We start from the raw sequence: 24,873 nt of genomic DNA, 5'->3' as shown, positions 1-24,873 counted from the left end.
TTGAACCGCTTTTGATCCAGAGAAGGGGTGTATTAAAAGACCAAAAGCATTTGCCCATTAATGAGGGCACATTAACGACATTGCTTTTGGCTGTTTTCCAATGTCTTGTGCTGCTAGCTGATGCCACCTACACCACACCAGGGCCTGAGTGACCGGCTGGGGCCACTTACACCACATCAGGGCCTGTGGCTGCTGGCTGAGGCCACTTACACCACACCAGGGCCTGTGGCTGCTGGCTGAGGCCACTTACACCACACCAGGGCCTGTGGCTGCTGGCTGAGGCCACCTACACCACACCAGGGCCTTAGTTGCTATTGAGGCCAATTACACCACACCAGGGCCTGTGGCTGCTGGCTGAGGCCACCTACACCACACCAGGGCATTAGTTGCTATTGAGGCCACTTACACCACACCAGGGTCTGTGGCTCTTGCTCAGGCCACTTACACCACACCAGGGCCTGTGGCACTGGCTGAGGCCACTTACACCACACCAGGGCCTGTGGCTCTGGCTGAGGCCACTTACACCACACCAGGGCCTGTGGCTGCTGGCTGAGGCCACTTACACCACACCAGGGCCTGTGGCTGCTGGCTGAGGCCACTTACACCACACCAGGGCCTGTGGCTGCTGGCTGAGGCCACTTACACCACACCAGTGCCTGTTTCTTCTGGCTGAGGCCACTTACACCACACCAGGGCCTGTGGCTCTTGCTCAGGCCACTCACATCACACCAGGCCCTGCGCTTCTGGCCGAGGCCATCTTCACCAAACCAGGCCCTGTGCTGCTAGCTGTGGCCATGTACAACACACCAGGCCCTGTGCTGGTTCCTGAGGCCATCTTCAACAATCCAGGGCCTGTGCTGTTGGATAAATGCTAAACTGAGCCTTTGGGTTAGGGTATTATGCAAACATGCAGGTATGGTTAAAGGATTGTCTTCGTAACTTCAGGTACTTGCCACCTAATCAGTTGAATCCATAAATTGAGACATTGTGCTGGGGCCAGCAGCTTACGGCCATACCACCCTGAGCACGCCCGACCTCGTCTGATCTCGGAAGCTAAGCAGGGCTGGGCTTGGTTAGTACTTGGATGGGAGACTGCCTGGGAATACCTGGTGCTGTAAGCCTTTCATTTTCATGCCATTGAACCGCTTTTGATCCAGAGAAGGGGTGTATTAAAAGACCAAAAGCAGTTGCCCATTAATGAGGGCACATTAACGACATTGCTTTTGGCTGTTTTCCAATGTCTTGTGCTGCTAGCTGATGCCACCTACACCACACCAGGGCCTGAGTGACCGGCTGGGGCCACTTACACCACATCAGGGCCTGTGGCTGCTGGCTGAGGCCACTTACACCACACCAGGGCCTGTGGCTGCTGGCTGAGGCCACTTACACCACACCAGGGCCTGTGGCTGCTGGCTGAGGCCACCTACACCACACCAGGGCCTTAGTTGCTATTGAGGCCAATTACACCACACCAGGGTCTGTGGCTCTTGCTCAGGCCACTTACACCACACCAAGGCCTGTGGCTGCTGGCTGAGGCCACTTACACCACACCAGGGCATTAGTTGCTATTGAGGCCACTTACACCACACCAGGGCCTGTGGCTGCTGGCTGAGGCCACCTACACCACACCAGGGCATTAGTTGCTATTGAGGCCAATTACACCACACCAGGGTCTGTGGCTCTTGCTCAGGCCACTTACACCACACCAGGGCCTGTGGCACTGGCTGAGGCCACTTACACCACACCAGGACCTGTGGCTCTGGCTGAGGCCACTTACACCACACCAGGGCCTGTGGCTGCTGGCTGAGGCCACTTACACCACACCAGGGCCTGTGGCTTCTGGCTGAGGCCACTTACACCACACCAGGGCCTGTGGCTCTTGCTCAGGCCACTTACACCACACCAGGGCCTGTGGCTGCTGGCTGAGGCCACTTACACCACACCAGGGCCTGTGGCTGCTGGCTGAGGCCACTTACACCACACCAGGGCCTGTGGCTGCTGGCTGAGGGCACCTACACCACACCAGTGCCTGTGGCTGCTGGCTGAGGCCACTTACACCACACCAGGGCATTAGTTGCTATTGAGGCCCCTTACACCACACCAGGGCCTGTGGCTGCTGGCTGAGGCCACTTACACCACACCAGGGCCTGTGGCTGCTGGCTGAGGCCACTTACACCACACCAGGGCCTGTGGCTCTGGCTGAGGCCACTTACACCACACCAGGGCCTGTGGCTGCTGGCTGAGGCCACTTACACCACACAAGGGCCTGTGGCTGCTGGCTGAGGCCACACACACCACACCAGGGCCTGTGGCTGCTGGCTGAGGCCACTTACACCACACCAGGGCCTGTGGCTCTTGCTCAGGCCACTCATATCACACCAGACCCTGTGCTTCTGGCCGAGGCCATCTTCACCAAACCTGGCCCTGTGCTGCTTGCTGTGGCCATGTACAACACACCAGGCCCTGTGCTGGTTCCTGAGGCCATCTTCAACAATCCAGGGCCTGTGCTGTTAGATAAATGCTAAACTGAGCCTTTGGGTTAGGGTATTATGCAAACATGCAGGTATGGTTATAGGATTGTCTTCGTAACTTCAGGTACTTGCCACCTAATCAGTTGAATCCATAAATTGAGACATTGTGCTGGGGCCAGCAGCTTACGGCCATACCACCCTGAGCACGCCCGACCTCGTCTGATTTCGGAAGCTAAGCAGGGCTGGGCTTGGTTAGTACTTGGATGGGAGACTGCCTGGGAATACCTGGTGCTGTAAGCCTTTCATTTTCATGTCATTGAACCGCTTTTGATCCAGAGAAGGGGTGTATTAAAAGACCAAAAGCAGCTGCCCATGAATGAGGGCACATTAACGACATTGCTTTTGGCTGTTTTCCAATGTCTTGTGCTGCTAGCTGATGCCACTTACACCACACCAGGGCATTAGTTGCTATTGAGGCCAATTACACCACACCAGGGTCTGTGGCTCTTGCTCAGGCCACTTACACCACACCAGGGCCTGTGGCTGCTGGATGAGGCGACTTACACCACACCAAGGCCTGTGGCTGCTGGATGAGGCCACTTACACCACACCAGGGCCTTAGTTGCTATTGAGGCCACTTACACCACACCAGGGCCTGTGGCTCTGGCTGAGGCCACTTACACCACACCACGGCCTTATTTGCTTCTGAGGCCACTTACACCACACCAGGGCCTGTGGCTCTGGCTGAGGCCACTTACACCACACCAGGGCCTTAGTTGCTATTGAGGCCAATTACACCACACCAGGGCCTTATTTGCTTCTGAGGCCACTTACACCACACCAGGGCCTGTGGCTCTTGCTCAGGCCACTTACACCACACCAGGGCCTGTGGCTCTTGCTCAGGCCACTTACTCCACACCAGGGCCTGTGGCTCTTGCTCAGGCCACTTACACCACACCAGGGCCTGTGGCTGCTGGCTGAGGCCACTTACACCACATCAGGGCCTGTGGCTCTGGCTGAGGCCACTTACACCACACCAAGGCCTGTGGCTGCTGGCTGAGGCCACCTACACCACACCAGGGCCTTAGTTGCTATTGAGGCCAATTACACCACACCAGGGTCTGTGGCTCTTGCTCAGGCCACTTACACCACACAAGGGCCTGTGGCTGCTGGCTGAGGCCACTTACACCACACAAGGGCCTGTGGCTGCTGGCTGAGGCCACCTACACCACACCAGGGCCTTAGTTGCTATTGAGGCCAATTACACCACACCAGGGCCTGTGGCTCTTGCTCAGGCCACTTACACCACACCAGGGCCTGTGGCTGCTGGCTGAGACCACTTACACCACACCAGGGCCTGTGGCTCTTGCTCAGGCCACTTACACCACACCAGGGCCTGTGGCTCTTGCTCAGGCCACTCATATCACACCAGGCCCTGTGCTTCTGGCCGAGGCCATCTTCACCAAACCAGGCCCTGTGCTTCTTGCTGTGGCCATGTACAACACACCAGGCCCTGTGCTGGTTCCTGAGGCCATCTTCAACAATCCAGGGCCTGTGCTGTTAGATAAATGCTAAACTGAGCCTTTGGGTTAGGGTATTATGCAAACATGCAGGTATGGTTAAAGGATTGTCTTCGTAACTTCAGGTACTTGCCACCTAATCAGTTGAATCCATAAATTGAGACATTGTGCTGGGGCCAGCAGCTTACGGCCATACCACCCTGAGCACGCCCGACCTCGTCTGATCTCGGAAGCTAAGCAGGGCTGGGCTTGGTTAGTACTTGTATGGGAGACTGCCTGGGAATACCTGGTGCTGTAAGCCTTTCATTTTCATGTCATTGAACCGCTTTTGATCCAGAGAAGGGGTGTATTAAAAGACCAAAAGCAGCTGCCCATTAATGAGGGCACATTAACGACATTGCTTTTGGCTGTTTTCCAATGTCTTGTGCTGCTAGCTGATGCCACCTACACCACACCAGGGCCTGAGTGACCGGCTGGGGCCACTTACACCACATCAGGGCCTGTGGCTGCTGGCTGAGGCCACTTACACCACACCAGGGCCTGTGGCTGCTGGCTGAGGCCACTTACACCACACCAGGGCCTGTGGCTGCTGGCTGAGGCCACCTACACCACACCAGGGCCTTAGTTGCTATTGAGGCCAATTACACCACACCAGGGTCTGTGGCTCTTGCTCAGGCCACTTACACCACACCAGGCCCTGTGGCTGCTGGCTGAGGCCACTTACACCACACCAGGGCATTAGTTGCTATTGAGGCCACTTACACCACACCAGGGCCTGTGGCTGCTGGCTGAGGCCACCTACACCACACCAGGGCATTAGTTGCTATTGAGGCCAATTACACCACACCAGGGTCTGTGGCTCTTGCTCAGGCCACTTACACCACACCAGGGCCTGTGGCACTGGCTGAGGCCACTTACACCACACCAGGACCTGTGGCTCTGGCTGAGGCCACTTACACCACACCAGGGCCTGTGGCTGCTGGCTGAGGCCACTTACACCACACCAGGGCCTGTGGCTTCTGGCTGAGGCCACTTACACCACACCAGGGCCTGTGGCTCTTGCTCAGGCCACTTACACCACACCAGGGCCTGTGGCTTCTGGCTGAGGCCACTTACACCACACCAGGGCCTGTGGCTGCTGGCTGAGGCCACTTACACCACACCAGGGCCTGTGGCTCTGGCTGAGGCCACTTACACCACACCAGGGCCTGTGGCTGCTGGCTGAGGCCACTTACACCACACCAGGGCCTGTGGCTTCTGGCTGAGGCCACTTACACCACACCAGGGCCTGTGGCTCTTGCTCAGGCCACTTACACCACACCAGGGCCTGTGGCTGCTGGCTGAGGCCACTTACACCACACCAGGGCCTGTGGCTGCTGGCTGAGGCCACTTACACCACAACAGGGCCTTATTTGCTTCTGAGGCCACTTACACCACACCAGGGCCTGTGGCTCTTGCTCAGGCCACTTACACCACACCAGGGCCTGTGGCTCTTGCTCAGGCCACTTACTCCACACCAGGGCCTGTGGCTCTTGCTCAGGCCACTTACACCACACCAGGGCCTGTGGCTGCTGGCTGAGGCCACTTACACCACATCAGGGCCTGTGGCTCTGGCTGAGGCCACTTACACCACACCAAGGCCTGTGGCTGCTGGCTGAGGCCACCTACACCACACCAGGGCCTTAGTTGCTATTGAGGCCAATTACACCACACCAGGGTCTGTGGCTCTTGCTCAGGCCACTTACACCACACAAGGGCCTGTGGCTGCTGGCTGAGGCCACTTACACCACACAAGGGCCTGTGGCTGCTGGCTGAGGCCACCTACACCACACCAGGGAATTAGTTGCTATTGAGGCCAATTACACCACACCAGGGCCTGTGGCTCTTGCTCAGGCCACTTACACCACACCAGGGCCTGTGGCTGCTGGCTGAGACCACTTACACCACACCAGGGCCTGTGGCTCTTGCTCAGGCCACTTACACCACACCAGGGCCTGTGGCTCTTGCTCAGGCCACTCATATCACACCAGGCCCTGTGCTTCTGGCCGAGGCCATCTTCACCAAACCAGGCCCTGTGCTTCTTGCTGTGGCCATGTACAACACACCAGGCCCTGTGCTGGTTCCTGAGGCCATCTTCAACAATCCAGGGCCTGTGCTGTTAGATAAATGCTAAACTGAGCCTTTGGGTTAGGGTATTATGCAAACATGCAGGTATGGTTAAAGGATTGTCTTCGTAACTTCAGGTACTTGCCACCTAATCAGTTGAATCCATAAATTGAGACATTGTGCTGGGGCCAGCAGCTTACGGCCATACCACCCTGAGCACGCCCGACCTCGTCTGATCTCGGAAGCTAAGCAGGGCTGGGCTTGGTTAGTACTTGTATGGGAGACTGCCTGGGAATACCTGGTGCTGTAAGCCTTTCATTTTCATGTCATTGAACCGCTTTTGATCCAGAGAAGGGGTGTATTAAAAGACCAAAAGCAGCTGCCCATTAATGAGGGCACATTAACGACATTGCTTTTGGCTGTTTTCCAATGTCTTGTGCTGCTAGCTGATGCCACCTACACCACACCAGGGCCTGAGTGACCGGCTGGGGCCACTTACACCACATCAGGGCCTGTGGCTGCTGGCTGAGGCCACTTACACCACACCAGGGCCTGTGGCTGCTGGCTGAGGCCACCTACACCACACCAGGGCCTTACTTGCTATTGAGGCCAATTACACCACACCAGGGTCTGTGGCTCTTGCTCAGGCCACTTACACCACACCAGGGCCTGTGGCTGCTGGCTGAGGCCACTTACACCAAACCAGGGCATTAGTTGCTATTGAGGCCACTTACACCACACCAGGGCCTGTGGCTGCTGGCTGAGGCCACCTACACCACACCAGGGCATTAGTTGCTATTGAGGCCACTTACACCACACCAGGGCCTGTGGCTGCTGGCTGAGGCCACCTACACCACACCAGGGCATTAGTTGCTATTGAGGCCACTTACACCACACCAGGGTCTGTGGCTCTTGCTCAGGCCACTTACACCACACCAGGGCCTGTGGCACTGGCTGAGGCCACTTACACCACACCAGGGCCTGTGGCTCTGGCTGAGGCCACTTACACCACACCAGGGCCTGTGGCTGCTGGCTGAGGCCACTTACACCACACCAGGGCCTGTGGCTGCTGGCTGAGGCCACTTACACCACACCAGGGCCTGTGGCTGCTGGCTGAGGCCACTTACACCACACCAGTGCCTGTTTCTTCTGGCTGAGGCCACTTACACCACACCAGGGCCTGTGGCTCTTGCTCAGGCCACTCACATCACACCAGGCCCTGCGCTTCTGGCCGAGGCCATCTTCACCAAACCAGGCCCTGTGCTGCTAGCTGTGGCCATGTACAACACACCAGGCCCTGTGCTGGTTCCTGAGGCCATCTTCAACAATCCAGGGCCTGTGCTGTTGGATAAATGCTAAACTGAGCCTTTGGGTTAGGGTATTATGCAAACATGCAGGTATGGTTAAAGGATTGTCTTCGTAACTTCAGGTACTTGCCACCTAATCAGTTGAATCCATAAATTGAGACATTGTGCTGGGGCCAGCAGCTTACGGCCATACCACCCTGAGCACGCCCGACCTCGTCTGATCTCGGAAGCTAAGCAGGGCTGGTCTTGGTTAGTACTTGGATGGGAGACTGCCTGGGAATACCTGGTGCTGTAAGCCTTTCATTTTCATGCCATTGAACCGCTTTTGATCCAGAGAAGGGGTGTATTAAAAGACCAAAAGCAGTTGCCCATTAATGAGGGCACATTAACGACATTGCTTTTGGCTGTTTTCCAATGTCTTGTGCTGCTAGCTGATGCCACCTACACCACACCAGGGCCTGAGTGACCGGCTGGGGCCACTTACACCACATCAGGGCCTGTGGCTGCTGGCTGAGGCCACTTACACCACACCAGGGCCTGTGGCTGCTGGCTGAGGCCACTTACACCACACCAGGGCCTGTGGCTGCTGGCTGAGGCCACCTACACCACACCAGGGCCTTAGTTGCTATTGAGGCCAATTACACCACACCAGGGTCTGTGGCTCTTGCTCAGGCCACTTCCACCACACCAAGGCCTGTGGCTGCTGGCTGAGGCCACTTACACCACACCAGGGCATTAGTTGCTATTGAGGCCACTTACACCACACCAGGGCCTGTGGCTGCTGGCTGAGGCCACCTACACCACACCAGGGCATTAGTTGCTATTGAGGCCAATTACACCACACCAGGGTCTGTGGCTCTTGCTCAGGCCACTTACACCACACCAGGGCCTGTGGCACTGGCTGAGGCCACTTACACCACACCAGGACCTGTGGCTCTGGCTGAGGCCACTTACACCACACCATGGCCTGTGGCTGCTGGCTGAGGCCACTTACACCACACCAGGGCCTGTGGCTTCTGGCTGAGGCCACTTACACCACACCAGGGCCTGTGGCTCTTGCTCAGGCCACTTACACCACACCAGGGCCTGTGGCTGCTGGCTGAGGCCACTTACACCACACCAGGGCCTGTGGCTGCTGGCTGAGGCCACTTACACCACACCAGGGCCTGTGGCTCTGGCTGAGGCCACTTACACCACACCAGGGCCTGTGGCTGCTGGCTGAGGCCACTTACACCACACCAGGGCCTGTGGCTGCTGGCTGAGGCCACTTACACCACACCAGGGCCTGTGGCTGCTGGCTGAGGCCACTTACACCACACCAGTGCCTGTGGCTTCTGGCTGAGGCCACTTACACCACACCAGGACCTGTGGCTCTTGCTCAGGCCACTCACATCACACCAGGCCCTGCGCTTCTGGCCGAGGCCATCTTCAACAATCCAGGGCCTGTGCTGTTAGATAAATGCTAAACTGAGCCTTTGGGTTAGGGTATTATGCAAACATGCAGGTATGGTTAAAGGATTGTCTTCGTAACTTCAGGTACTTGCCACCTAATCAGTTGAATCCATAAATTGAGACATTGTGCTGGTGCCAGCAGCTTACGGCCATACCACCCTGAGCACGCCCGACCTCGTCTGATCTCGGAAGCTAAGCAGGGCTGGGCTTGGTTAGTGCTTGGATGGGAGACTACCTGGGAATACCTGGTGCTGTAAGCCTTTCTTTTTCATGTCATTGAACCGCTTTTGATCCAGAGAAGGGGTGTATTAAAAGACCAAAAGCAGCTGCCCATTAATGAGGGCACATTAACGACATTGCTTTTGGCTGTTTTCCAATGTCTTGTGCTGCTAGCTGATGCCACCTACACCACACCAGGGCCTGAGTGACCGGCTGGGGCCACTTACACCACATCAGGGCCTGTGGCTGCTGGCTGAGGCCACTTACACCACACCAGGGCCTGTGGCTGCTGGCTGAGGCCACTTACACCACACCAGGGCATTAGTTGCTATTGAGGCCAATTACACCACACCAGGGTCTGTGGCTCTTGCTCAGGCCACTTACACCACACCAGGGCCTGTGGCACTGGCTGAGGCCACTTACACCACACCAGGGCCTGTGGCTGCTGGCTGAGGCCACCTACACCACACCAGGGCATTAGTTGCTATTGAGGCCAATTACACCACACCAGGGTCTGTGACTCTTGCTCAGGCCACTTACACCACACCAGGGCCTGTGGCTGCTGGCTGAGGCCACTTACACCACACCAGGGCCTGTGGCACTGGCTGAGGCCACTTACACCACACCAGGGCCTGTGGCTGCTGGCTGAGGCCACTTACACCACACCAGGGCCTGTGGCTGCTGGCTGAGGTCACTTACACCACACCAGGGCCTGTGGCTGCTGGCTGAGGGCACTTACACCACACCAGTGCCTGTGGCTTCTGGCTGAGGCCACTTACACCACACCAGGGCCTGTGGCTGCTGGCTCAGGCCACTTACACCACACCAGGGCCTGTGGCTGCTGGCTGAGGCCACTTACACCACACCAGGGCCTGTGGCTGCTGGCTGAGGCCACTTACACCACACCAGTGCTTGTGGCTGCTGGCTGAGGCCACTTACACCACACCAGGGCCTGTGGCACTGGCTGAGGCCACTTACACCACACCAGGGCCTGTGGCTGCTGGCTGAGGCCACCTACACCACACCAGGGCCTTAGTTGCTATTGAGGCCAATTACACCACACCAGGGCCTGTGGCACTGGCTGAGGCCACTTACACTACACCAGGGCCTGTGGCTCTGGCTGAGGCCACTTACACCACACCAGGGCCTGTGGCTGCTGGCTGAGGCCACTTACACCACACCAGGGCCTGTGGCTGCTGGCTGAGGCCACTTACACCACACCAGGGCCTGTGGCTGCTGGCTGAGGCCACTTACACCACACCAGGGCCTGTGGCTGCTTGCTGAGGCCACTTACACCACACCAGTGCCTGTGGCTTCTGGCTGAGGCCACTTACACCACACCAGGGCCTGCGGCTCTTGCTCAGGCCACTCACATCACACCAGGCCCTGCGCTTCTGGCCGAGGCCATCTTCACCAAACCAGGCCCTGTGCTGCTAGCTGTGGCCATGTACAACACACCAGGCCCTGTGCTGGTTCCTGAGGCCATCTTCAACAATCCAGGGCCTGTGCTGTTAGATAAATGCTAAACTGAGCCTTTGGGTTAGGGTATTATGCAAACATGCAGGTATGGTTAAAGGATTGTCTTCGTAACTTCAGGTACTTGCCACCTAATCAGTTGAATCCATAAATTGAGACATTGTGCTGGGGCCAGCAGCTTACGGCCATACCACCCTGAGCACGCCCGACCTCGTCTGATCTCGGAAGCTAAGCAGGGCTGGGCTTGGTTAGTACTTGGATGGGAGACTGCCTGGGAATACCTGGTGCTGTAAGCCTTTCTTTTTCATGTCATTGAACCGCTTTTGATCCAGAGAAGGGGTGTATTAAAAGACCAAAAGCAGCTGCCCATTAATGAGGGCACATTAACGACATTGCTTTTGGCTGTTTTCCAATGTCTTGTGCTGCTAGCTGATGCCACCTACACCACACCAGGGCCTGAGTGACCGGCTGGGGCCACTTACACCACATCAGGGCCTGTGGCTGCTGGCTGAGGCCACTTACACCACACCAGGGCCTGTGGCTGCTGGCTGAGGCCACTTACACCACACCAGGGCCTGTGGCTGCTGGCTGAGGCCATCTACACCACACCAGGGCCTTAGTTGCTATTGAGGCCAATTACACCACACCAGGGTCTGTGGCTCTTGCTCAGGCCACTTACACCACACCAGGGCCTGTGGCTGCTGGCTGAGGCCACTTACACCACACCAGGGCATTAGTTGCTATTGAGGCCACTTACACCACACCAGGGCCTGTGGCTGCTGGCTGAGGCCACCTACACCACACCAGGGCATTAGTTGCTATTGAGGCCAATTACACCACACCAGGGTCTGTGGCTCTTGCTCAGGCCACTTACACCACACCAGGGCCTGTGGCACTGGCTGAGGCCACTTACACCACACCAGGACCTGTGGCTCTGGCTGAGGCCACTTACACCACACCAGGGCCTGTGGCTGCTGGCTGAGGCCACTTACACCACACCAGGGCCTGTGGCTTCTGGCTGAGGCCACTTACACCACACCAGGGCCTGTGGCTCTTGCTCAGGCCACTTACACCACACCAGGGCCTGTGGCTGCTGGCTGAGGCCACTTACACCACACCAGGGCCTGTGGCTGCTGGCTGAGGCCACTTACACCACACCAGGGCCTGTGGCTCTGGCTGAGGCCACTTACACCACACCAGGGCCTGTGGCTGCTGGCTGAGGCCACTTACACCACACCAGGGCATTAGTTGCTATTGAGGCCCCTTACACCACACCAGGGCCTGTGGCTGCTGTCTGCGGCCACTTACACCACACCAGGGCCTGTGGCTGCTGGCTGAGGCCACTTACACCACAACAGGGCCTGTGGCTCTGGCTGAGGCCACTTACACCACACCAGGGCCTGTGGCTGCTGGCTGAGGCCACTTACACCACACCAGGGCCTGTGGCTTCTGGCTGAGGCCACTTACACCACACCAGGGCCTGTGGCTCTTGCTCAGGCCACTTACACCACACCAGGGCCTGTGGCTGCTGGCTGAGGCCACTTACACCACACCAGGGCCTGTGGCTGCTGGCTGAGGCCACTTACACCACAACAGGGCCTTATTTGCTTCTGAGGCCACTTACACCACACCAGGGCCTGTGGCTCTTGCTCAGGCCACTTACACCACACCAGGGCCTGTGGCTCTTGCTCAGGCCACTTACTCCACACCAGGGCCTGTGGCTCTTGCTCAGGCCACTTACTCCACACCAGGGCCTGTGGCTGCTGGCTGAGGCCACTTACACCACATCAGGGCCTGTGGCTCTGGCTGAGGCCACTTACACCACACCAAGGCCTGTGGCTGCTGGCTGAGGCCACCTACACCACACCAGGGCCTTAGTTGCTATTGAGGCCAATTACACCACACCAGGGTCTGTGGCTCTTGCTCAGGCCACTTACACCACACAAGGGCCTGTGGCTGCTGGCTGAGGCCACTTACACCACACAAGGGCCTGTGGCTGCTGGCTGAGGCCACCTACACCACACCAGGGCCTTAGTTGCTATTGAGGCCAATTACACCACACCAGGGCCTGTGGCTCTTGCTCAGGCCACTTACACCACACCAGGGCCTGTGGCTGCTGGCTGAGACCACTTACACCACACCAGGGCCTGTGGCTCTTGCTCAGGCCACTTACACCACACCAGGGCCTGTGGCTCTTGCTCAGGCCACTCATATCACACCAGGCCCTGTGCTTCTGGCCGAGGCCATCTTCACCAAACCAGGCCCTGTGCTTCTTGCTGTGGCCATGTACAACACACCAGGCCCTGTGCTGGTTCCTGAGGCCATCTTCAACAATCCAGGGCCTGTGCTGTTAGATAAATGCTAAACTGAGCCTTTGGGTTAGGGTATTATGCAAACATGCAGGTATGGTTAAAGAATTGTCTTCGTAACTTCAGGTACTTGCCACCTAATCAGTTGAATCCATAAATTGAGACATTGTGCTGGGGCCAGCAGCTTACGGCCATACCACCCTGAGCACCCCCGACCTCGTCTGATCTCGGAAGCTAAGCAGGGCTGGTCTTGGTTAGTACTTGGATGGGAGACTGCCTGGGAATACCTGGTGCTGTAAGCCTTTCATTTTCATGCCATTGAACCGCTTTTGATCCAGAGAAGGGGTGTATTAAAAGACCAAAAGCAGTTGCCCATTAATGAGGGCACATTAACGACATTGCTTTTGGCTGTTTTCCAATGTCTTGTGCTGCTAGCTGATGCCACCTACACCACACCAGGGCCTGAGTGACCGGCTGGGGCCACTTACACCACATCAGGGCCTGTGGCTGCTGGCTGAGGCCACTTACACCACACCAGGGCCTGTGGCTGCTGGCTGAGGCCACTTACACCACACCAGGGCCTGTGGCTGCTGGCTGAGGCCACCTACACCACACCAGGGCCTTAGTTGCTATTGAGGCCAATTACACCACACCAGGGCCTGTGGCTGCTGGCTGAGGCCACCTACACCACACCAGGGCATTAGTTGCTATTGAGGCCACTTACACCACACCAGGGTCTGTGGCTCTTGCTCAGGCCACTTACACCACACCAGGGCCTGTGGCACTGGCTGAGGCCACTTACACCACACCAGGGCCTGTGGCTCTGGCTGAGGCCACTTACACCACACCAGGGCCTGTGGCTGCTGGCTGAGGCCACTTACACCACACCAGGGCCTGTGGCTGCTGGCTGAGGCCACTTACACCACACCAGGGCCTGTGGCTGCTGGCTGAGGCCACTTACACCACACCAGTGCCTGTTTCTTCTGGCTGAGGCCACTTACACCACACCAGGGCCTGTGGCTCTTGCTCAGGCCACTCACATCACACCAGGCCCTGCGCTTCTGGCCGAGGCCATCTTCACCAAACCAGGCCCTGTGCTGCTAGCTGTGGCCATGTACAACACACCAGGCCCTGTGCTGGTTCCTGAGGCCATCTTCAACAATCCAGGGCCTGTGCTGTTGGATAAATGCTAAACTGAGCCTTTGGGTTAGGGTATTATGCAAACATGCAGGTATGGTTAAAGGATTGTCTTCGTAACTTCAGGTACTTGCCACCTAATCAGTTGAATCCATAAATTGAGACATTGTGCTGGGGCCAGCAGCTTACGGCCATACCACCCTGAGCACGCCCGACCTCGTCTGATCTCGGAAGCTAAGCAGGGCTGGGCTTGGTTAGTACTTGGATGGGAGACTGCCTGGGAATACCTGGTGCTGTAAGCCTTTCATTTTCATGCCATTGAACCGCTTTTGATCCAGAGAAGGGGTGTATTAAAAGACCAAAAGCAGTTGCCCATTAATGAGGGCACATTAACGACATTGCTTTTGGCTGTTTTCCAATGTCTTGTGCTGCTAGCTGATGCCACCTACACCACACCAGGGCCTGAGTGACCGGCTGGGGCCACTTACACCACATCAGGGCCTGTGGCTGCTGGCTGAGGCCACTTACACCACACCAGGGCCTGTGGCTGCTGGCTGAGGCCACTTACACCACACCAGGGCCTGTGGCTGCTGGCTGAGGCCACCTACACCACACCAGGGCCTTAGTTGCTATTGAGGCCAATTACACCACACCAGGGTCTGTGGCTCTTGCTCAGGCCACTTACACCACACCAAGGCCTGTGGCTGCTGGCTGAGGCCACTTACACCACACCAGGGCATTAGTTGCTATTGAGGCCACTTACACCACACCAGGGCCTGTGGCTGCTGGCTGAGGCCACCTACACCACACCAGGGCATTAGTTGCTATTGAGGCCAATTACACCACACCAGGGTCTGTGGCTCTTGCTCAGGCCACTTACACCACACCAGGGCCTGTGGCACTGGCTGAGGCCACTTACACCACACCAGGACCTGTGGCTGCTGGCTGAGGCCACTTACACCACACCAGGGCCTGTGGCTGCTGGCTGAGGCCACTTACACCACACCAGGGCCTGTGGCTTCTGGCTGAGGCCACTTACACCACACCAGGGCCTGTGGCTCTTGCTCAGGCCACTTACACCACACCAGGGCCTGTGGCTGCTGGCTGAGGCCACTTACACCACACCAGGGCCTGTGGCTGCTGGCTGAGGCCACTTACACCACACCAGGGCCTGTGGCTGCTGGCTGAGGGCACCTACACCACACCAGTGCCTGTGGCTGCTGGCTGAGGCCACTTACACCACACCAGGGCATTAGTTGCTATTGAGGCCCCTTACACCACACCAGGGCCTGTGGCTGCTGGCTGAGGCCACTTACACCACACCAGGGCCTGTGGCTGCTGGCTGAGGCCACTTACACCACACCAGGGCCTGTGGCTCTGGCTGAGGCCACTTACACCACACCAGGGCCTGTGGCTGCTGGCTGAGGCCACTTACACCACACAAGGGCCTGTGGCTGCTGGCTGAGGCCACCCACACCACACCAGGGCCTGTGGCTGCTGGCTGAGGCCACTTACACCACACCAGGGCCTGTGGCTCTTGCTCAGGCCACTCATATCACACCAGACCCTGTGCTTCTGGCCGAGGCCATCTTCCCCAAACCTGGCCCTGTGCTGCTTGCTGTGGCCATGTACAACACACCAGGCCCTGTGCTGGTTCCTGAGGCCATCTTCAACAATCCAGGGCCTGTGCTGTTAGATAAATGCCAAACTGAGCCTTTGGGTTAGGGTATTATGCAAACATGCAGGTATGGTTATAGGATTGTCTTCGTAACTTCAGGTACTTGCCACCTAATCAGTTGAATCCATAAATTGAGACATTGTGCTGGGGCCAGCAGCTTACGGCCATACCACCCTGAGCACGCCCGACCTCGTCTGATTTCGGAAGCTAAGCAGGGCTGGGCTTGGTTAGTACTTGGATGGGAGACTGCCTGGGAATACCTGGTGCTGTAAGCCTTTCATTTTCATGTCATTGAACCGCTTTTGATCCAGAGAAGGGGTGTATTAAAAGACCAAAAGCAGCTGCCCATGAATGAGGGCACATTAACGACATTGCTTTTGGCTGTTTTCCAATGTCTTGTGCTGCTAGCTGATGCCACTTACACCACACCAGGGCATTAGTTGCTATTGAGGCCAATTACACCACACCAGGGTCTGTGGCTCTTGCTCAGGCCACTTACACCACACCAGGGCCTGTGGCTGCTGGATGAGGCGACTTACACCACACCAAGGCCTGTGGCTGCTGGATGAGGCCACTTACACCACACCAGGGCCTTAGTTGCTATTGAGGCCACTTACACCACACCAGGGCCTGTGGCTCTGGCTGAGGCCACTTACACCACACCACGGCCTTATTTGCTTCTGAGGCCACTTACACCACACCAGGGCCTGTGGCTCTGGCTGAGGCCACTTACACCACACCAGGGCCTTAGTTGCTATTGAGGCCAATTACACCACACCAGGGCCTTATTTGCTTCTGAGGCCACTTACACCACACCAGGGCCTGTGGCTCTTGCTCAGGCCACTTACACCACACCAGGGCCTGTGGCTCTTGCTCAGGCCACTTACTCCACACCAGGGCCTGTGGCTCTTGCTCAGGCCACTTACACCACACCAGGGCCTGTGGCTGCTGGCTGAGGCCACTTACACCACATCAGGGCCTGTGGCTCTGGCTGAGGCCACTTACACCACACCAAGGCCTGTGGCTGCTGGCTGAGGCCACCTACACCACACCAGGGCCTTAGTTGCTATTGAGGCCAATTACACCACACCAGGGTCTGTGGCTCTTGCTCAGGCCACTTACACCACACAAGGGCCTGTGGCTGCTGGCTGAGGCCACTTACACCACACAAGGGCCTGTGGCTGCTGGCTGAGGCCACCTACACCACACCAGGGCCTTAGTTGCTATTGAGGCCAATTACACCACACCAGGGCCTGTGGCTCTTGCTCAGGCCACTTACACCACACCAGGGCCTGTGGCTGCTGGCTGAGACCACTTACACCACACCAGGGCCTGTGGCTCTTGCTCAGGCCACTTACACCACACCAGGGCCTGTGGCTCTTGCTCAGGCCACTCATATCACACCAGGCCCTGTGCTTCTGGCCGAGGCGATCTTCACCAAACCAGGCCCTGTGCTTCTTGCTGTGGCCATGTACAACACACCAGGCCCTGTGCTGGTTCCTGAGGCCATCTTCAACAATCCAGGGCCTGTGCTGTTAGATAAATGCTAAACTGAGCCTTTGGGTTAGGGTATTATGCAAACATGCAGGTATGGTTAAAGGATTGTCTTCGTAACTTCAGGTACTTGCCACCTAATCAGTTGAATCCATAAATTGAGACATTGTGCTGGGGCCAGCAGCTTACGGCCATACCACCCTGAGCAAGCCCGACCTCGTCTGATCTCGGAAGCTAAGCAGGGCTGGGCTTGGTTAGTACTTGGATGGGAGACTGCCTGGGAATACCTGGTGCTGTAAGCCTTTCATTTTCATGTCATTGAACCGCTTTTGATCCAGAGAAGGGGTGTATTAAAAGACCAAAAGCAGCTGCCCATTAATGAGGGCACATTAACGACATTGCTTTTGGCTGTTTTCCAATGTCTTGTGCTGCTAGCTGATGCCACCTACACCACACCAGGGCCTGAGTGACCGGCTGGGGCCACTTACACCACATCAGGGCCTGTGGCTGCTGGCTGAGGCCACTTACACCACACCAGGGCCTGTGGCTGCTGGCTGAGGCCACCTACACCACACCAGGGCCTTACTTGCTATTGAGGCCAATTACACCACACCAGGGTCTGTGGCTGCTGGCTGAGGCCACTTACACCAAACCAGGGCATTAGTTGCTATTGAGGCCACTTACACCACACCAGGGCCTGTGGCTCTTGCTCAGGCCACTTACACCACACCAGGGCCTGTGGCTGCTGGATGAGGCCACTTACACCACACCAGGGCATTAGTTGCTATTGAGGCCACTTACACCACACCAGGGCCTGTGGCTGCTGGCTGAGGCCACCTACACCACACCAGGGCATTAGTTGCTATTGAGGCCAATTATACCACACCAGGGTCTGTGGCTCTTGCTCAGGCCACTTACACCACACCAGGGCCTGTGGCACTGGCTCAGGCCACTTACACCACACCAGGACCTGTGGCTCTGGCTGAGGCCACTTACACCACACCAGGGCCTGTGGCTGCTGGCTGAGGCCACTTACACCACACCAGGGCCTGTGGCTGCTGGCTGAGGCCACTTACACCACACCAGGGCCTGTGGCTGCTGGCTGAGGCCACTTACACCACACCAGTGCCTGTGGCTTCTGGCTGAGGCCACTTACACCACACCAGGGCCTGTGGCTCTTGCTCAGGCCACTCACATCACACCAGGCCCTGCGCTTCTGGCCGAGGCCATCTTCACCAAACCAGGCCCTGTGCTGCTAGCTGTGGCCATGTACAACACACCAGGCCCTGTGCTGGTTCCTGAGGCCATCTTCAACAATCCAGGGCCTGTGCTGTTAGATAAATGCCAAACTGAGCCTTTGGGTTAGGGTATTATGCAAACATGCAGGTATGGTTAAAGGATTGTCTTCGTAACTTCAGGTACTTGCCACCTAATCAGTTGAATCCATAAATTGAGACATTGTGCTGGGGCCAGCAGCTTACGGCCATACCACCCTGAGCACGCCCGACCTCGTCTGATCTCGGAAGCTAAGCAGGGCTGGGCTTGGTTAGTACTTGGATGGGAGACTACCTGGGAATACCTGGTGCTGTAAGCCTTTCATTTTCATGTCATTGAACCGCTTTTGATCCAGAGAAGGGGTGTATTACAGTTTTTCTCGATTGCTTAAACACTATAACCAGGCCTCTAAACTAAAATTTCAAAACCGTAACGCTATTGGTCAAAAAGCACACCCATTTCCCTGAACTATAAACACTATTCCCTGCTTTGACACATGACTCAAATTTGGTGAACTGTTACTGCAAAACTCTACACACAAATCCCTACATTTTACAGTGCTTACACCATGTAGTCATTTAGAAAGCACTAGCATGCAATAATGTTAACTTAAGTCAGCATAGCTTGAGCTCAATTAGCACACAATTAACCAGGTGGAAACACTAGGAGTCAAAATTTAGCACACACCAATCAGAACCTACGATGGATAGATAAAAGGGCCAAAGTCAGCTCATTCAGGTTTGAAACAATGGATCCAAAGAGATGCAAAGGAAGAGGACGTGGTGGAGAAAGAGGACGTGGTGAAGGAGGAGGACGTGGTGGAGGAAGAGGACATGGTGAAAGAGGAGGACGTGGTGGAAGAGGAGGAGGAGGTGGTCTAGGACAACAGGAAGGTGGTGGAGGAGGAGGAGGAGGACGTGGTGAAGGAGGTGGAGGTGGAGAACGACGGCGACAAGGAAGGGGAAGAGCAAGGGCACGAAGACAGTCAGTCTCGGATGAAATTCGAGCCACTTTAGTTGACCATGTCCTTGTCCATGGGATGACTATGAGGGAGGCTGGGCAACGAGTACAACCAAATTTGAGTCTCTTCACTGTTGCCTCCATCATCAGAACCTTCAGGGAGGAAAACAGGTAGGTGTACTTGCAGTAAGACTGCTTTGTACAGTAACTTGTAAGTTACTGAACTTATGTGTCTTGAGTTTCAGTATGTTTCCATTATTTTCCTGTAAAATGAATGTGTGACAGTTACAGTAATGAGTGCTTCTATTTTTGTAGGACACAGAGACGACCACCTGGTGGAGGCAGGTTAAGGCTTTTGTCGGAGGAGCAAGAGAGGGAACTTGTAAACATGGTAATTGCAAATAATGTAATCTGCCTGCAAGAGATTCAAAGGAGAGTGATTGAGGATGATCATCTTTTTCGAGGCATAAATGCCATCAGCCTCTCCACAATTGACCGCATCCTCCGAAAGAATCAATTCCGGATGAAACAGGCATACCGAGTCCCTTTCGAACGAAACTCTGACAGAGTGAAAAACCAACGTGTGGAATATGTTCAGGTATGAGTTTTGATACTGTATGAAGTATTGTGTACCATCACAGCATGGCAGTTTATGCTGCCATTTCAGCACTCCTGAACTGTGGTTCAGGGTACCGATTGACTCTACTGTGTTATGTGTTTTGCAGAGAATCTTTGAGATTGAAGGACGGCCTGTTCCCCATGAAATAATCTTTGTGGATGAGGCAGGTTTTAACCTGACCAAAAGAAGGAAAAGGGGGAGGAACATAATTGGCCATTGGGCTATTGTAAATGTCCCTGGTCAGCGTGGGGGGAATGTCACTATGTGCGCAGCCATCAGCCAACGAGGGGTACTCCACCACCATGCCGTACTAGGACCCTATAACACTATGCTTCTCCTTGCTTTTCTTGATGGTTTAAGACAACATATGTTCCAGCTGGACTACAGGGAACCAGCACAGCCAGAGCAGCCTCACTACGTTGTTATGTGGGATAACGTCAGCTTCCATCGCGCTGCTCTGGTTCGTGACTGGTTTACCAATAACCCAAGGTTTTCTAATATCTTTCTGCCTGCATACTCTCCCTTTCTAAACCCGATAGAGGAGTTATTTTCGGCATGGCGGTGGAAAGTGTATGACCGAGAACCTTATGTCCGTGTTCACCTCCTTCAGGCCATGGAAGAGGCCTGCCTAGACATATCAGTAGATGCATGCAAGAGGATTTTCCCCCCGCTGCCTGGCTGGGGCCAATATAGTCTGTGATGTGGATGAGATTCTCTGGCCTGACCCAGACCACAGACAAGATGCTGAGGTGGGATAATGTTTCTGGTGTGTGTTGTACTGTATAGTACATGAATGACAATGTGCCACTGTACATACATTGGTTGCGTCTTTTGTGTTTATCATGTGACAAGGGTTTTGAAGGGGAGAACCATAAGCAACCTAATTGTTTTGGAACTATTGTTTTGAATTAATTGTACCGGTGTGCAAAACTCTGTTGTAGTGTGTGTGTTTTTGAGGGCTTGTGTTTGATGTCTGAGGGCAAAGTTTGGTTTTTCAGCAGGAGTGAATAGTTTTGGGTGTAGAGCTTCATTTTGACCTGGATATAGGATGTTTGGGAAATTGAGTGAGATGTTATGGATTTGTGTTTACTGTTGTGAGGATATGAGGCGTAGTTTCAAGACATGTGTTTTAGCAATCGAGAAAAACTGTAAAAGACCAAAAGCAGCTGCCCATTAATGAGGGCACATTAACGACACTGCTTTTGGCTGTTTTCCAATGTCTTGTGCTGCTAGCTGATGCCACCTACACCACACCAGGGCCTGAGTGACCGGCTGGGGCCACTTACACCACACCAGGGCCTGTGGCTCTGGCTGAGGCCACTTACACCACACCAGGGCTTGTGGCTGCTGGATGAGGCGACTTACACCACACCAGGGCCTTAGTTGCTATTGAGGCCAATTACACCACACCAGGGCCTTAGTTGCTATTGAGGCCAATTACACCACACCAGGGCCTGTGGCTGCTGGCTGAGGCCACTTACACCACACCAGGGCATTAGTTGCTATTGAGGCCACTTACACCACACCAGGGCCTGTGGCACTGGCTGAGGCCACTTACACCACACCAGGGCCTGTGGCTGCTGGCTGAGGCCACCTACACCACACCAGGGCATTAGTTGTTATTGAGGCCAATTACACCACACCAGGGTCTGTGACTCTTGCTCAGGCCACTTACACCACACCAGGGTCTGTGGCTCTTGCTCAGGCCACTTACACCACACCAGGGCCTGTGGCACTGGCTGAGGCCACTTACACCACACCAGGGCCTGTGGCTGCTGGCTGAGGCCACCTACACCACACCAGGGCATTAGTTGCTATTGAGGCCAATTACACCACACCAGGGTCTGTGACTCTTGCTCAGGCCACTTACACCACACCAGGGCCTGTGGCACTGGCTGAGGCCACTTACACCACACCAGGGCCTGTGGCTGCTGGCTGAGGCCACCTACACCACACCAGGGCATTAGTTGCTATTGAGGCCAATTACACCACACCAGGGTCTGTGGCTCTTGCTCAGGCCACTTACACCACACCAGGGCCTGTGGCACTGGCTGAGGCCACTTACACCACACCAGGGCCTGTGGCTCTGGCTGAGGCCACTTACACCACACCAGGGCCTGTGGCTGCTGGCTGAGGCGACTTACACCACACCAAGGCCTTTGGCTGCTGGCTGAGGCCACCTACACCACACCAGGGCCTGAGTGACCGGCTGCGGCCACTTACACCACATCAGGGCCTGTGGCTGCTGGCTGAGGCCACTTACACCACACCAGGGCCTTAGTTGCTATTGAGGCCAATTACACCACACCAGGGTCTGTGGCTCTTGCTCAGGCCACTTACACCACACCAGGGCCTGTGGCTGCTGGCTGAGGCCACTTACACCACACCAGGGCATTAGTTGCTATTGAGGCCACTTACACCACACCAGGGCCTGTGGCTGCTGGCTGAGGCCACTTACACCACACCAGGGCATTAGTTGCTATTGATGCCAATTACACCACACCAGGGTCTGTGGCTCTTGCTCAGGCCACTTACACCACACCAGGGCCTGTGGCACTGGCTGAGGCCACTTACACCACACCAGGACCTGTGGCTCTGGCTGAGGCCACTTACACCACACCAGGGCCTGTGGCTGCTGGCTGAGGCCACTTACACCACACCAGGGCCTGTGGCTGCTGGCTGAGGCCACTTACACCACACCAGGGCCTGTGGCTGCTGGCTGAGGCCACTTACACCACACCAGTGCCTGTGGCTTCTGGCTGAGGCCACTTACACCACACCAGGGCCTGTGGCTCTTGCTCAGGCCACTCACATCACACCAGGCCCTGCGCTTCTGGCCGAGGCCATCTTCACCAAACCAAGCCCTGTGCTGCTAGCTGTGGCCATGTACAACACACCAGGCCCTGTGCTGGTTCCTGAGGCCATCTTCAACAATCCAGGGCCTGTGCTGTTAGATAAATGCTAAACTGAGCCTTTGGGTTAGGGTATTATGCAAACATGCAGGTATGGTTAAAGGATTGTCTTCGTAACTTCAGGTACTTGCCACCTAATCAGTTGAATCCATAAATTGAGACATTGTGCTGGGGCCAGCAGCTTACGGCCATACCACCCTGAGCACGCCCGACCTCGTCTGATCTCGGAAGCTAAGCAGGGCTGGGCTTGGTTAGTACTTGGATGGGAGACTACCTGGGAATACCTGGTGCTGTAAGCTTTTCATTTTCATGTCATTGAACCGCTTTTGATCCAGAGAAGGGGTGTATTAAAAGACCAAAAGCAGCTGCCCATTAATGAGGGCACATTAACGACATTGCTTTTGGCTGTTTTCCAATGTCTTGTGCTGCTAGCTGATGCCACCTACACCACACCAGGGCCTTAGTTGCTATTGAGGCCAATTACACCACACCAGGGTCTGTGGCTCTTGCTCAGGCCACTTACACAACACCAGGGCCTGTGGCACTGGCTGAGGCCACTTACACCACACCAGGGCCTGTGGCTGCTGGCTGAGGCCACCTACACCACACCAGGGCATTAGTTGCTATTGAGGCCAATTACACCACACCAGGGTCTGTGACTCTTGCTCAGGCCACTTAGACCACACCAGGGCCTGTGGCACTGGCTGAGGCCACCTACACCACACCAGGGCCTGTGGCTCTTGCTCAGGCCACTCATATCACACCAGACCCTGTGCTTCTGGCCGAGGCCATCTTCACCAAACCTGGCCCTGTGCTGCTTGCTGTGGCCATGTACAACACACCAGGCCCTGTGCTGGTTCCAGAGGCCATCTTCAACAATCCAGGGCCTGTGCTGTTAGATAAATGCCAAACTGAGCCTTTGGGTTATGGTATTATGCAAACATGCATGTATGGTTATAGGATTGTCTTCGTAACTTCAGGTACTTGCCACCTAATCACTTGAATCCATAAATTGAGACATTGTGCTGGGGCCAGCAGCTTACGGCCATACCACCCTGAGCACGCCCGACCTCGTCTGATCTCGGAAGCTAAGCAGGGCTGGGCTTGGTTAGTACTTGGATGGGAGACTGCCTGGGAATACCTGGTGCTGTAAGCCTTTCATTTTCATGTCATTGAACCGCTTTTGATCCAGAGAAGGGGTGTATTAAAAGACCAAAAGCAGCTGCCCATTAATGAGGGCACATTAACGACATTGCTTTTGGCTCTTTTCCAATGTCTTGTGCTGCTAGCTGATGCCACCTACACCACACCAGGGCCTGAGTGACCGGCCGGGGCCACTTACACCACATCAGGGCCTGTGGCTCTGGCTGAGGCCACTTACACCACACCAGGGCCTGTGGCTGCTGGCTGAGGCCACCTACACCACACCAGGGCCTTAGTTGCTATTGAGGCCACTTACACCACACCAGGGCCTGTGGCTGCTGGCTGAGGCCACATACACCACACCAGGGCCTTAGTTGCTATTGAGGCCAATTACACCACACCAGGGCCTGTGGCTCTTGCTCAGGCCACTTACACCACACCAGGGCCTGTGGCTGCTGGCTGAGGCCACTTACACCACACCAGGGCCTGTGGCTGCTGGCTGAGGCCACTTACACCACACCACGGCCTTAGTTGCTATTGAGGCCACTTACACCACACCAGGGCCTGTGGCTGCTGGCTGAGGCCACATACACCACACCACGGCCTTATTTGCTTCTGAGGCCACTTACACCACACCAGGGCCTTAGTTGCTATTGAGGCCACTTACTCCACACCAGGGCCTGTGGCACTGGCTGAGGCCACTTACACCACACCAGGGCCTTAGTTGCTATTGAGGCCAATTACACCACACCAGGGTCTGTGGCTCTTGCTCAGGCCACTTACACCACACCAGGG

The 24,873-nt window shown here is 55.9% G+C and overlaps 14 non-coding genes across 14 annotated transcripts; all 14 read left to right on the top strand.

The window, feature by feature from the left end:
- Window positions 1-1,002: 1,002 nt before the first annotated feature.
- Window positions 1,003-1,121, top strand: LOC145426316 (5S ribosomal RNA). The gene has a single exon (XR_013907025.1). It is a non-coding gene; the product is annotated as a 5S ribosomal RNA (ribosomal RNA).
- Window positions 1,122-2,652: 1,531 nt separating this feature from the next.
- LOC145426975 (5S ribosomal RNA) lies at window positions 2,653-2,771 on the top strand. Its single transcript, XR_013907698.1, has one exon. It is a non-coding gene; the product is annotated as a 5S ribosomal RNA (ribosomal RNA).
- A 1,402-nt stretch (window positions 2,772-4,173) lies between these two features.
- On the top strand, window positions 4,174-4,292 carry LOC145426841 (5S ribosomal RNA). Its single transcript, XR_013907561.1, has one exon. It is a non-coding gene; the product is annotated as a 5S ribosomal RNA (ribosomal RNA).
- A 1,999-nt stretch (window positions 4,293-6,291) lies between these two features.
- LOC145426840 (5S ribosomal RNA) lies at window positions 6,292-6,410 on the top strand. The gene has a single exon (XR_013907560.1). It is a non-coding gene; the product is annotated as a 5S ribosomal RNA (ribosomal RNA).
- A 1,173-nt stretch (window positions 6,411-7,583) lies between these two features.
- Window positions 7,584-7,702, top strand: LOC145426982 (5S ribosomal RNA). The gene has a single exon (XR_013907705.1). It is a non-coding gene; the product is annotated as a 5S ribosomal RNA (ribosomal RNA).
- Window positions 7,703-8,997: 1,295 nt separating this feature from the next.
- LOC145427007 (5S ribosomal RNA) lies at window positions 8,998-9,116 on the top strand. The gene has a single exon (XR_013907731.1). It is a non-coding gene; the product is annotated as a 5S ribosomal RNA (ribosomal RNA).
- Window positions 9,117-10,728: 1,612 nt separating this feature from the next.
- Window positions 10,729-10,847, top strand: LOC145426315 (5S ribosomal RNA). Its single transcript, XR_013907024.1, has one exon. It is a non-coding gene; the product is annotated as a 5S ribosomal RNA (ribosomal RNA).
- A 2,196-nt stretch (window positions 10,848-13,043) lies between these two features.
- LOC145427134 (5S ribosomal RNA) lies at window positions 13,044-13,162 on the top strand. The gene has a single exon (XR_013907858.1). It is a non-coding gene; the product is annotated as a 5S ribosomal RNA (ribosomal RNA).
- A 1,018-nt stretch (window positions 13,163-14,180) lies between these two features.
- LOC145426314 (5S ribosomal RNA) lies at window positions 14,181-14,299 on the top strand. Its single transcript, XR_013907023.1, has one exon. It is a non-coding gene; the product is annotated as a 5S ribosomal RNA (ribosomal RNA).
- Window positions 14,300-15,831: 1,532 nt separating this feature from the next.
- On the top strand, window positions 15,832-15,950 carry LOC145426974 (5S ribosomal RNA). Its single transcript, XR_013907697.1, has one exon. It is a non-coding gene; the product is annotated as a 5S ribosomal RNA (ribosomal RNA).
- Window positions 15,951-17,352: 1,402 nt separating this feature from the next.
- LOC145427006 (5S ribosomal RNA) lies at window positions 17,353-17,471 on the top strand. Its single transcript, XR_013907730.1, has one exon. It is a non-coding gene; the product is annotated as a 5S ribosomal RNA (ribosomal RNA).
- Window positions 17,472-18,644: 1,173 nt separating this feature from the next.
- On the top strand, window positions 18,645-18,763 carry LOC145427089 (5S ribosomal RNA). Its single transcript, XR_013907813.1, has one exon. It is a non-coding gene; the product is annotated as a 5S ribosomal RNA (ribosomal RNA).
- Window positions 18,764-23,115: 4,352 nt separating this feature from the next.
- LOC145426558 (5S ribosomal RNA) lies at window positions 23,116-23,234 on the top strand. Its single transcript, XR_013907268.1, has one exon. It is a non-coding gene; the product is annotated as a 5S ribosomal RNA (ribosomal RNA).
- A 738-nt stretch (window positions 23,235-23,972) lies between these two features.
- Window positions 23,973-24,091, top strand: LOC145426313 (5S ribosomal RNA). Its single transcript, XR_013907022.1, has one exon. It is a non-coding gene; the product is annotated as a 5S ribosomal RNA (ribosomal RNA).
- Window positions 24,092-24,873: the final 782 nt, after the last annotated feature.

Source organism: Astatotilapia calliptera, chromosome 3, assembly GCF_964374335.1.
Source record: "Astatotilapia calliptera chromosome 3, fAstCal68.1, whole genome shotgun sequence".
Lineage (NCBI taxonomy): Eukaryota > Metazoa > Chordata > Actinopteri > Cichliformes > Cichlidae > Astatotilapia > Astatotilapia calliptera.
The sequence above is the reverse complement of the archived record's forward strand: the minus strand, read 5'-3'. Positions and strand labels throughout refer to the sequence as shown.